Source organism: Archocentrus centrarchus, chromosome 17 (assembly GCF_007364275.1).
Source record: "Archocentrus centrarchus isolate MPI-CPG fArcCen1 chromosome 17, fArcCen1, whole genome shotgun sequence".
NCBI lineage: Eukaryota > Metazoa > Chordata > Actinopteri > Cichliformes > Cichlidae > Archocentrus > Archocentrus centrarchus.
The window spans coordinates 21,659,956-21,671,701 of record NC_044362.1 but is presented as its reverse complement, the minus strand read 5'-3'; the positions used below and the strand labels follow the sequence as shown (position 1 = coordinate 21,671,701).

The window sequence follows — 11,746 nt, the reverse complement described above, 5'->3', positions numbered from 1 at the left end:
TTTAAAAAATATTCAAAATCTATTTAAAACATGTATATAATCATTAAAATTTGCACCTAATTAACTAGTTTCACTTACTCAGTCCAGACCAAACATCTCAGTCTCTGTATATTTTTTTTATTAAACACATGTTAAGAGTTTGTTATAACTATTTGGTGCTTTCTGGTAACCAAATGGGTGCAGGTGTGGAGCAGCAGGTGTAGAGGTCCTATTGACCTCAAGGTTATATAGTCGAACGGTGGAAGGAATACTTTCAAATTTTCAGATTCAGATTCATGAAAATGAATCAAATGACAAATGGATTTGAAGCTGTTAGTGTGCATTTTCTTGTATTGGTTCACAATTAATAATGGTGTCTCAATTGAATTTTTAAGTGTTAACGTTTGGGTTAATGTTTAAGAATTATTTAACTGTATCTTCCCTTTCTGTGTTTTTCAGTACCATTAGCAGACTGAGTAAGCCACAGACTCAGTGACACAACCTTATTATATACAGATCACATCTTACCACTCAAAAATGAATCAGTATGAATATAATAGGCAATAAGAAGTGCTTTCCTTAAGCTGTTTAATAGTCTTTATTTGGAAAGTGTTCCATTTTGTAAAGTATTGAAGAAAGGATAATGACTGTTTAGAACCCATTTTACATTTGATTCATTTTGATGGGGGTGAAAGAATTTCAGTGTTATACGTTACGTATTGATAGTCCATCCATTTTTTGCCTCTTATCCAGGTTTGGGTTGCTTGGGCAGCAATCTAAGTGGAGACACCCAGACCTCCCTCTCCACAGCCACCTCCTCCAAATAATCTGGGGGACCCCAAGGCATTCCCAAATCAGCCAAGAGATATGATCTCAGCATCAAATCACAATTTTTTTGCGTTCCCTTCCTAATCAAACAGAGTAGCCCACTGTTGGCCCTGTTGCCACTCAGATAACACTACTTCTTTCAGCTGCTCCCTTTCTGCATCACCACAGCAGATCACCTGCCTTCATTTCATCCTGTCATTAGCATCATCCTCTTTTATACCAACCCCCTGCATGTCCTCCTTCACTACATCCATGAATCTTTCCTGGTCTTTCTCTTCTCCACCTGCCTGGTAGCGCCATATTCAACATCAAAGATAAGGCATTATAAAAAATAATTAATAATTGATAGAATCTACGTATTTTTCATACTTTTTAGTCATGTGACAAGTGAAAAGTAAAAAAAAAAATGACACCAGCATGGAAGGTCTCATGGAAAGTGAGATGCAATAGTGTGAGAGAAGTGTAAAGAAAATTACAATGTGAAGACACAGAAAGAAACCAAAAAAGAAAGCAATGGTTTTTTGGACAATATAATGCATAAATAAGAACAAATAGAAACATTAAAATTTATCAACAACATTTAAACCATTAAAAATAGAACTAAATGAGAAGAAACTAAGAAAATTGTGGAAAAAAATTAAAGAGCTATTAATTACACTTGCATATGTTAATTAAAGATAGCAAGTATTGGTAAAAAGTCCTCGATCAACCATTAATGGTCTGACCAATACACAGCACCCCAGTTGCTAGGCAATACTGCTGCAATTCTGGCAAGCCATTCAAAACTAATTTACCTGCAGCATATCCAGGAAGGCATAGTGAAAGATCTATTTGTATGTTTATGATGCTAACAGTGCAGATAGTGTTTTTTTTAGTTACTGATTTATTTATATGGAGAACGACAACTCAGGTGCATCCTGTTTTGCATCTATCAGCTGTACTTTTGCACAATGCAGAAGTAGATGGCTAATTCTTGCTAATTACATTTAATAGAAAAAATCCAGTGGAGCATCCAATTAAAACAGGGCCTGGGAAATAGCTTTTAACCTCCCACTGAGCTGTGTGCTTGTGTGCGTGTGTGTGTGTGTGTGTGTGTGTGTGTGTGTGTGTGTGTGTGTGTGTGTGTGTGTGTGTGGTGTGTGTGTGTGTGTGTGTGTGTGTGTGTGGTCTGGGTGTGTGCTCAAGGATCCTCATGTCAAGCATGAGGGAAGTCATAAATAATAGCAGGAATAAATTCGAGAACGTGAGGAGAATTCATGTACGTGAATGTCTGAGCTTAATTTGTGCACACATAAAAATGAATGCACAATTTAAAACCCACAAATCAAAATTAAACATATTAGAGTGCACACAACAAACATCTATTTTGAAAGTGAAGCTAGTCCCTCATCAAATATCAAAAGGAAGCAGTAGAAATAGAAAAGGCATCAGTGATAAAACAGAGATAAATACAAAGAGAAGCGCATACAGCACAAGACCATAAAGTTATCGTGATAAATTTAACGTAAAAAAAAAAAAAAATCCTAATCACAATTTAAAAATGGTATTTTCCGGAAATACAGGAAAAAAGTAAATATATCCATCCTCATCTACACAACACCTTTTACATATGGACAAATGTATGCCTTCACCAACCAATCAGTTTCGCTTATTTTTTTTTCCACTAAAGCAGGGGAAGAAATATGGTCTTTGCATCAGCGGACCAAAAGAGCAAAAATAACCTTTCAGCATATGTTAACTACTAACCTGCTAACCATAGGTTTTTTTTTCAGACAACATTAGGTTGAAGAATATAAAGATGTACATTAAGGAGAGATGGTATAAGAGATGACATAGCTTCAAGGTCTGAAAATTAAGCTAATGCATTAGTACCTTACACCAGCATTCTTTTTAATGGCCATCACGAAGTGACTCCTCTGGTTGCAATGGTCCTTGGCTCCCTTTCTTGATGACTTTATGGGCTCAATCACTAGTTTCAGGTCATACTGAATAGTCCATTTTGTAAATTATGGTCATTTTAAGAGTCAGATAGAAGGATTATCCAGGATATGCTCATGCTCCACTCGTGATTGAGAAGTTATCCAATAAGCATTGTGGTTTCAAAGTCAGATCCACCCCTCACTTGTTACATTGTTCATTATCAAAAAATGTGCCACTCAAAGATTTATAATGGGATTTCACAAACAGCGTCATCACAGTGGCTACATCCCCTGTCTATACTCTTAAATATCAAATTTAATGTGAATTGTTTTTAAATGAGTGTGTTTTGCTATTAAAAAAAAGGAATTTTTGACATGTGATCTTTGTAATTTCTTACTATAATGCATGAAATCTCTATCTGTCCAACCAAATTTAGTACATCTTAGGTCCCTGAAAGTTCCTATCCACACTATATTGCCAAAAGTATTCACTCACCCATCCAAATCATTGAATTCAGGTGTTGCAAATCATTTCCATTGCCACAGGTGTAAAAACCCAAGCACTTAGGCATGCAGACTGCCTCTACAAATATTTGTGAAAGAATGGGTCACTCTCAGGAACTCAGTTAATTCCAGTGTCATACCATGATAGGACGCCACCTGTGCGCCAAGTCTAGTCATGAAATTGCCTACTAAATATTCCACGGTCAACTAGTTTGGTGTGGAAAACTTGACTGGCCTGCACAAAGTCCTGACCTCAACCCAACACAACACCTTATGAATAAGAGTGGAGGTCTGCTAACCTGGTCTTCTCGTCCAACATCACTGACCCTCAACATGTGCTTCTGGAAGAACTCCTAAACCTTGTGGAAAGCCTTCCCAGAAGAGTTGAAGTTGTTAAAGCTGCAAATGGGTGGGCTGACATCATGTTAATTGGATTAAGAATGGGATGTCACTCAAGTTCATGCACATGAGAGACAAATATTTTGGCAATGTAGTGTAAGCAACCACCACCAGTGCACCTACAACAAAAATAAGGCATAGTATCATTTTAATTTGATAGTAACATCTAATTTACATCCAAAAACCTTGAATTGTACATCATATGATGCCATCATATTGCATAGCAACCACAGACCTAACAACAGTGGAGCACGGGCTTGTGCTAATGTGCATAAAATCTGACTTTTTTTGGACATTTTTATGTTTTTTGAATTGTTGATTTTACTTAACAACCAGGAATCAAAACCCAGACCTAAAAACAATGTTTGTGATATTAATATTTTATGTATTATTTTTTTCTTCATTTTTAGAGGGAAATGACATTTCAGTAATGAACATGAATTCCTTAAGCTGTATTTTTATTTCTATGAGAATTTTCTTGAAGACCTGCTAATTTGCATATCCCACATGTCAGCTCACTCTAATAACCACAAACACAAACACACACTCACAAACAGAAACACACACACATTCAGGATATAAACTGTGGATGCTAGCCACTCATACAGGAAGCACCTGTCAGCTGGTGTTGTGGGACAGCCAAGGGCTTGTTTGTTTGTTTCTCCCCCTTCTCACTCACTTTCTATGTGAGCTTGTGTGTGTGGTGTGTGTGTGTGTGTGTGTGTGTGTGTGTGTGTGTGTGTGTGTGTGTGTGTGTGTGTGTGTGTGTGTGTGTGTGTGTGTGTGTGTGTGTGCACCTCTGTTCACTCTACATCCCTTCACCTCACCTGCTGTTCCTTCCTTCAGTCATCTCACCTCTCTTTCTGTCTTACTTCATGCAAACCATCATACTGCCATCCATTAGATCTCTCACGCTTTCTTTGCACCTGTGACTGAAAAACAGACTCACTCAGTCTTTCTATGCCTTCCCTGCTCATTATAGCCCCAAGGCAGCCACTTCATCACTGAGAAAAGGCAGAGATAAGCTACAAGAGTACACCTGTGCCTGGTATGAATGCCAAATCCAGTGTCAGTGACAGCCAATTCCAGGCCAAATAATGGAATCAGCAAACCTCAGCTTCAGACAAATCAGCCTGACAGCTTTATCTCTCCCTCCCAATTTCAAAGCACGTTACAAACCTCATTATCAAATGAGAAAAGCAATCAGTAAAAGAAAGAGTAAAATGTTCACCGTCCCCCCACTGCTCACGAGGGATTAAGTTTACTAAGCTCATTTACAGGTGGAACAGGTGGGAGTGAATAGAAACATGTTTTTATTTCCCCAGCAAAGTACTGCTGATTCTTTTGACAAAAAAAATGTAAAAATGTAAATACACAATGTGCATATTAACCTCATAAAGCGCGCATGTTTGTGTATCTATATCTATCCAAACGTGTGTGTGTATATATATATATATATATATATATATATATATAAAACAAAAATTGTTAAACAAACCAAATATGTTTTATAATAATAATGCATTAGTCTTACATAGCGCTTTTCTAGACAACCCAAAGACGCTTTACAATTTCATGCACTATTCATTCACACCTTAATCATACTTGGTGGTGGTAAGCTACTAATGTAGCCACAGCTGCCCTGGAGCAGTTTGACAGAGGCGTGGCTGCCAATTTGCACCTACAGCCCCTCTGACCACCACCAAACACACAACCACATTCACATTAAGGCAATGTGGGTTAAGTGTCTTGCCCAGGGACACAATGACAGCATGCTCTCAGACGGGGACTCAGATAAGAAGAACTCCGCTGAACATTTTGTTTCTTCCTGTCACAGTATCTCCCACCGCCGTCGTGATCATCGAGCCTCCGCTGCTCCGGGGCGCTGAAAACTCTGTCCTGTCCTGGTTTAAATGCTGCGGTCAAGCGGGGAGGACGCATTCAGGAAGTCGGTCACAAAGCGAAGAATGTGAAAAGAGAAAGGATGTGCTTCCACGGAAAACAACCCGGAGCTGCAGCCGACATCTTCCGACCCAGCTCTCCTCCTGGAGCTGAAGACCAGGCGTCCTCCGTCCTTGGTGGAGCGGGCTGGATGTGAGACCTGGAGTGTTGACTTCTCCCCGGATGGAGCTTGGTTCGCCTGGTCCATGGGACACGGGATCGTCTGGGTCGTCGCCTGGCCCCTCGACTCCGAAGAAAGTCAAAATGGAGAGACTGACCGAGGAGACAAAAGCTTCAGTTGTGGTCACCCAGTGTGGGGGCTCGCCTTCGGACCCAGGCCTCCGAAGTCAGGCGCAGCAGCACGTGCGGCTAATGCACGCTCACAAGGGAAAAACAGCCTGCTTCTGGCCACGGGATTGAAGAACGGGGTGATCAAAATCTGGAATGTTCTAACAGGCAGTGCTGTTTTTGATCTCCATGGCCATGAGGGGGTTGTGAGAGACCTGGTGTTCCCTCAGAACGGCACGCTCACCCTCATATCGTCTTCTCGGGACAAGACGCTGAGGATATGGGACCTGGCTCACAAAGGGAAGAAGGTGCAGGTGCTTTATGGCCATAAAGACTGGATTCGTTCCTGCTGCATCTCATCTGACTGCAGCATGATTGCATCTGTCGGCAGATTTGACAGGATGGTGTGTCTGTGGAGTCTACGGTCATATACGTTCATCAGGAACCTGACGGGGGGGGGGCCCACAAGACGGTGTACCTCCTGTCTTCCGGCGACTTCTCTCCTGATGGGGCAATTCTCGCCACCCGCAGCCTTCAGCAGCTCCAGTTGGTGGATCGACCTCTGGGACCCGTACACAGCTGAGAAGCTGGCCACTCTGGCTGACTACTTTGAAGATTACGGGCAAAACCAAATATCAGCAATACGATTCTCTCCAAACGGTCTGCAACCTGACGATTGTGACCGACGACAGAGCTCTTAGGATTTGGGAGCTGGGGGAGAGAGGGATGGTGATGGAGACGAAAAGAGACAGAGAAACCTTGCAACCCTCCAGTTGCAAGGTGAGCACCTGCCCACTGCGCCACTATTTTAGATTCTTCAAAGTAGATACATCTTGTTTAGATGACAGCTTTGAACAGCTTGGCATTTTCTCAGTCAGTTTTATGAGGTAGTCACCTGGAATGGCTTTCAGTTAGCAGCTGTCAGCTCGTCAAGAGTTAATAACTTGAATTTTTGCCCTCTTAATGTGTTTGAGGCCATCAGTTGTGTTGGGAAGAGGTAGAGTTGGTATACAGTGAATAGCCCAATTTGATTAAGAACTACTCAACTAAATAAAGAAAACGACAGTCTATCATTCCTTTAAGAAATGAAGGACAGCCAATCTGAAAAATTTCAAGAACTTTGAAAGTTTCCTCAAGTGCAGTCACAAAGACATCAAACGTTATGATGAAACTCTCTCTAATCAAGACCACCCCATGAAAGGAAGACCAAGAGTTCCCTCTGTTGCACAGGAAAAGTTCATCAGAGTTACCCAGCCTCAGAAACCGCAAGTTACAACACCCCAGATAAGAGCCCACCTAAATGCTTCACAGAGTTCAAGTAGCCACACACACCTCGACATCAACTATTCAGAGAAGACTGCGTGAATCTGGACTTTATGGTCCAATTGCTGCAAAGAAGCCACTTCTAAGGAAGACAACAAGAGGAAGAGAATAGCTTGGGCCAAGGAACACAAGGAATGGACATTAGACCAGTGGGAATCTGTCCTTTGGTCTGATGAGTCCAAATTTGTCTTTGTAAGATGCAGAAAAGGTGAGCGGATGGTTCCTACATGTGTAGTTCCCACTATGACGTATGGATGAGGAAGTGTGATGGTATGGGGTGTGTCAAAGCAGCCAACAAGTGCTCAGCACTTCTGGGAACTCCTTCAAGACTGTTGGAAAACCATTTCTTCATGAAGCTATAATCAAAACAAAAGCAGTCTACTTTGAAGAATCTAAAACATATTTTGGTATATTTAACACTTTTATGTTTACTACATGATTCCTTATGTGTTCCTTCATAGTCTGGATGACTTCAGTATTAATTTACAATGTAGGGACAAAATAAATAAAGACATTGAACGAGAAGGTGTGTCCAGACTTTTGACTGGTACTGTATACAAGTCTAATAATCCAAACTATCACCTAGGATGTTTCCTATGAGGGTAGGGTCTGGCATTTATTAAAAGGGGTATAATTCCTGACAAAACTAGCTCTTTCATACTCTTAGTTTGTATCTAGTAATTATTGGATTAACAACAAATTTTAAATAAATGCATTCCTGATAAACCCATACATATCTTACAAATAGAATTAAAAATAAAGAGTCCACAAAAAGTGATCAGGAAAAAGAGGTTGGCTGACTACACTGCAAAAACCAGGCAAACTGTTTCCATGTTGAGCTTTAAGTGTGAAATTTTCTCTCAAGTATTTAAACGAATTGTAAAGAGTGAACTTTATGAAACTTTTTCTGAAATCCAGACTTAACCTTAAGCCACATAAAAGTTATTAAATTTAAAATAGTAATATCAAATAAAAAATGTTCCATTTCAAGTTCAATATTTAAAAAGCCCACCTACTCTTTCTCCCTCACTGAGATATGAAGAAAAAATGTCTCATATAAAAAATTTGCTGGAAAAATCAGTTCTCACTGTATGACTAGTAGGTGCTGTGAAAAAGCACTTGCCCCCTCCCTGATTCTCAATTTTTTCCATATCTTTCACACTTACATATTGCAGATAATCAAAAAAAAAATTTTTCAATATTAGACAAAGATAACCCGAGTAAATAAAATGCTTTTTTTAAGTGATAATTTCATTTATTTTTGGACAAAAGCTATCCAAACCTACCTGGTCCGATGTGAAAAAGTAATTGCCCCTCAAATCTAATAACTAGTTGTGCCACTCTTGGCAGCAAGAACTCCAGTCAAGCATTTGTGATAACTGGCAACTGATAACTGAGTCTTTCAGATCACTGTGGAGGAATGTTGGCCCACTCTTCTTTGCAGAATTGTTTTAATTCACCCACATTGAGGGGGTTTACAGTATGAACAGGCTATTTAAGGTCATGCAAAAGCATCTCAATCTGAAAGGACTTTGAGTAGGCCCCTACAAAACCTTTGTTTTATCTTTTTGAGCCATTCAGAGGTGGACTTGTGGGGGTATTTTGGATCATTGTCCTGCTGCACAATGCAAGTGTGCTTGAGCTTCAGGGCACTAACCAATGGCTGGACATTCTCCTTTAGAATTTTCCTCGTAGAGAGTAAAATTCATGGTTCCAACAATTATGCCAAGCCGTCCAGGTCCTGAAGCAGCAAAGTAGCCCCAGATCATCACACTACCACCACCATGTTTAACTGTTGGTATGATGTATTTTTTATGAAATGCTGTTTGTTTTATGCCAGCTGTAATAAACTCTCAGTCCACAGAATATTTTAGGGATCATCCATAAGTTTTTTGGCAAATGTGAGATGAGCCTTTGTGCTTTTGTGTTCTTTTTAGTCAGCAGTGGTTTTCTCCTTGGAACTCTCCCATTTTTGCCCTGTCACTTTCTTATTGCTGAATCATGAATGCTGACCTTAACTGAGACTAGTGAGGCCTGTGGTTCTGTAGACATTGTTCTGGTGAACGAATCACTGATGCGCTCTTAGAGTAATTTTGGTAGGCTGGCCACTACTGGGAAGATTCACCACTATACCAGGTTTTCTCCATTTGTGGATAGCGGCTTTCACTATGGTTCACTGAAGTCCCAAAGCCTTAAAAATGGCTCTGTAACCCTTTCCAGGCTGATAAATGTCAATGGCATTGTTTTTCATCTGTTTTTGGCTTTCCTTAGATCAAGGCGTGATATATTGCTTTTTAAGGTATTTTAGACTACTTCACTTTGTCAGACAGGTTCTATTTAAGCGATTTCTTGATTCAACTGGTCTGGCAGTAACCAGGCCTGGGTGTGGCTAGTGAAATTTAACCCAGCTTTCTAAAAACTATATAATTTAATGGGGTAAGATGTAATGTGACAAATATGCAAAAAACAAACCAAAACAAAAAACAAACAAACAAGTAATTAGAAAGGGGACAGAATCTTTTTCACACCACGGTATGTGCCAATGGTTTCAAGTTAAATGTCACACTTTTACAAGTCTTTTACTGGACATAATCTTGCAAAGCTGAAAGCCACAAAGACACATAAACACATCTTAAAGTGACATTTACTTTCAACACAATAAAAATATCCCCTCTTTAAAATTTTAAGAAATGTTGCAGTCTGTATAATGAAGAGAGACATCCAACAATCGGCGCATGTTTTTGAGAGGAGAGGGACTTTAAAGTAAATATTAAAACAGAGCTGAGCGTAATAGCAGTTTTTATTTTGACTCATTAGGATTAATAGAATGATGCTGAGATAAGCGCACTCAGATTGTAGGTCAAGCCTACTTTAGCTAATGTGAAATAATGACAGCGGGAGTTCCTTCCTGAGCTCTATTTATTAGTAGTATTCATGACAGAAAGGGTGTGTGTGAGTGTGTGTGTGTGTGTGTGTGCGTGCGTGCGTGCGTGCGTGTGTGTGTAAAGTAAGTGTGTGGTTCACTATGTAATTATAGCTTAGTAAACCCCAGGCTTAGTGTGACTATTGACCTCTGATTTGTTGGGGTGGATACATAATAACGAAGGTGTGTGGTGTGTGTGTGGTGTGTGTGTGGGTGTGTGTGTGTTGTGTGTGTTGTGTGTGTGTGTGTGTGTGTGTGAGCGAATTAAGGTGCCCTGTGTGCAAATGTTCCACATACATATCAAATATTCTTCCACCCATTCCCAAAGTTATTCATTTAACCGTGTGTGAGTCTTACCAAGTCTTACCAAGTCCAGACGTTTTACATTCCCATGGTGCATTTACAGGGCAACCCGGTTTCCTAAAAAAAATTGCACTACTGGTTCTAAACAGGTATGTAAGTCAGAAGGCTGGGACCCAGGGGGCGTGTTTCTCATCTGATCATCTCTTCACTTAGTTTCATAGTTCTGTTTTTAACTTTAAGTTCAGATTTGCTTTGCCAGACAATACTGTAGTCACACTATGAAAAACAGTGGTTTGAGACCACGGCATGACCAAATTACTGCAACCCCATTCAATGAACTTGCAATCATGGTGCCTTTGAAACAGTTGCCCCCAAAAATTGGGGACCAGATCTCTGGCCACATGCAGTCAGTTAGCATCTTTAAGCTGACTCTGGTGAGTCAAAGTGGCGACAAAATGGTAATAAAACTGAGTCAGTCTACTACCATTTTGAATGGGTTCAAGTTGGCAATTACAGTACATGAAATCTGTTGCATGTAATTGCCAACTTGACAGCAATTGACTTTGATAAATCAGTGGAAATTACAAATCTGTGGCCATCTATTGCAAGCTGATTGCCATCTACATAGACAAAAATTTACATTAAACAGTAATTCATTAGGTGTCAGAGTCCAGCCAGTACCTCATAGATTTAAAACAGAAATTCCTTCACAAATAGTGATATAGTTGTGCAGGATGGAGATTTAGCTGCAAAATGACATAGCAACTTGCTTTTATGTAGGAATACAACCACAATACAACCAGTTGCCAACTGGTTCAAGCTGAGTTGCCCATAGCAAAAACGTGTTGTAGACAAGTTGTGCGCATCAGTGCAGACCAACTCAGACTGATTAAAGTGTTGGCCATTTATAAATTAGATTGCATACATTTCCAAACCTTTACCAGTCGTTCTGAAAGTGATTGCAGTTCGTCTGGGTCAGACCACAATTGTTTGGTGACAGATTGCCTCCCACCAGGCGACCTGTGCAATCACTGCGACTACTTGTAATCACTCTGCGACAACAAAAAAGTTGGGCAACCAACAATTTGTTCTAGTCACAAGGAGGCTGCCACTCTGTTTTAACTCTACTGTGACTGAGTCACAAGGGACCAAAACTACTTGATTAGGTTGAGGAGAAAAATCTATTAAAATAGACCCCATTCCTTTCCTTTTCCTGAGTTTCATGGTGGCAAGCCCTGCTCTTTTTTCTAACACATTCTTTTTGATTGCCTGAAAAGAATTACAGCCGAAAGCTAGAAAACAAATGCAATAAAGGTTTTAAATTGCTGGTGAAGGTGTT

The 11,746-nt window shown here is 40.0% G+C and overlaps 1 pseudogene; it reads left to right on the top strand.

The window, feature by feature from the left end:
• The first annotated feature begins 1,224 nt into the window (after positions 1 to 1,224).
• LOC115795595 (WD repeat and SOCS box-containing protein 2 pseudogene) lies at positions 1,225 to 8,053 on the top strand (annotated as a pseudogene).
• The last annotated feature ends 3,693 nt before the right edge of the window (positions 8,054 to 11,746 follow it).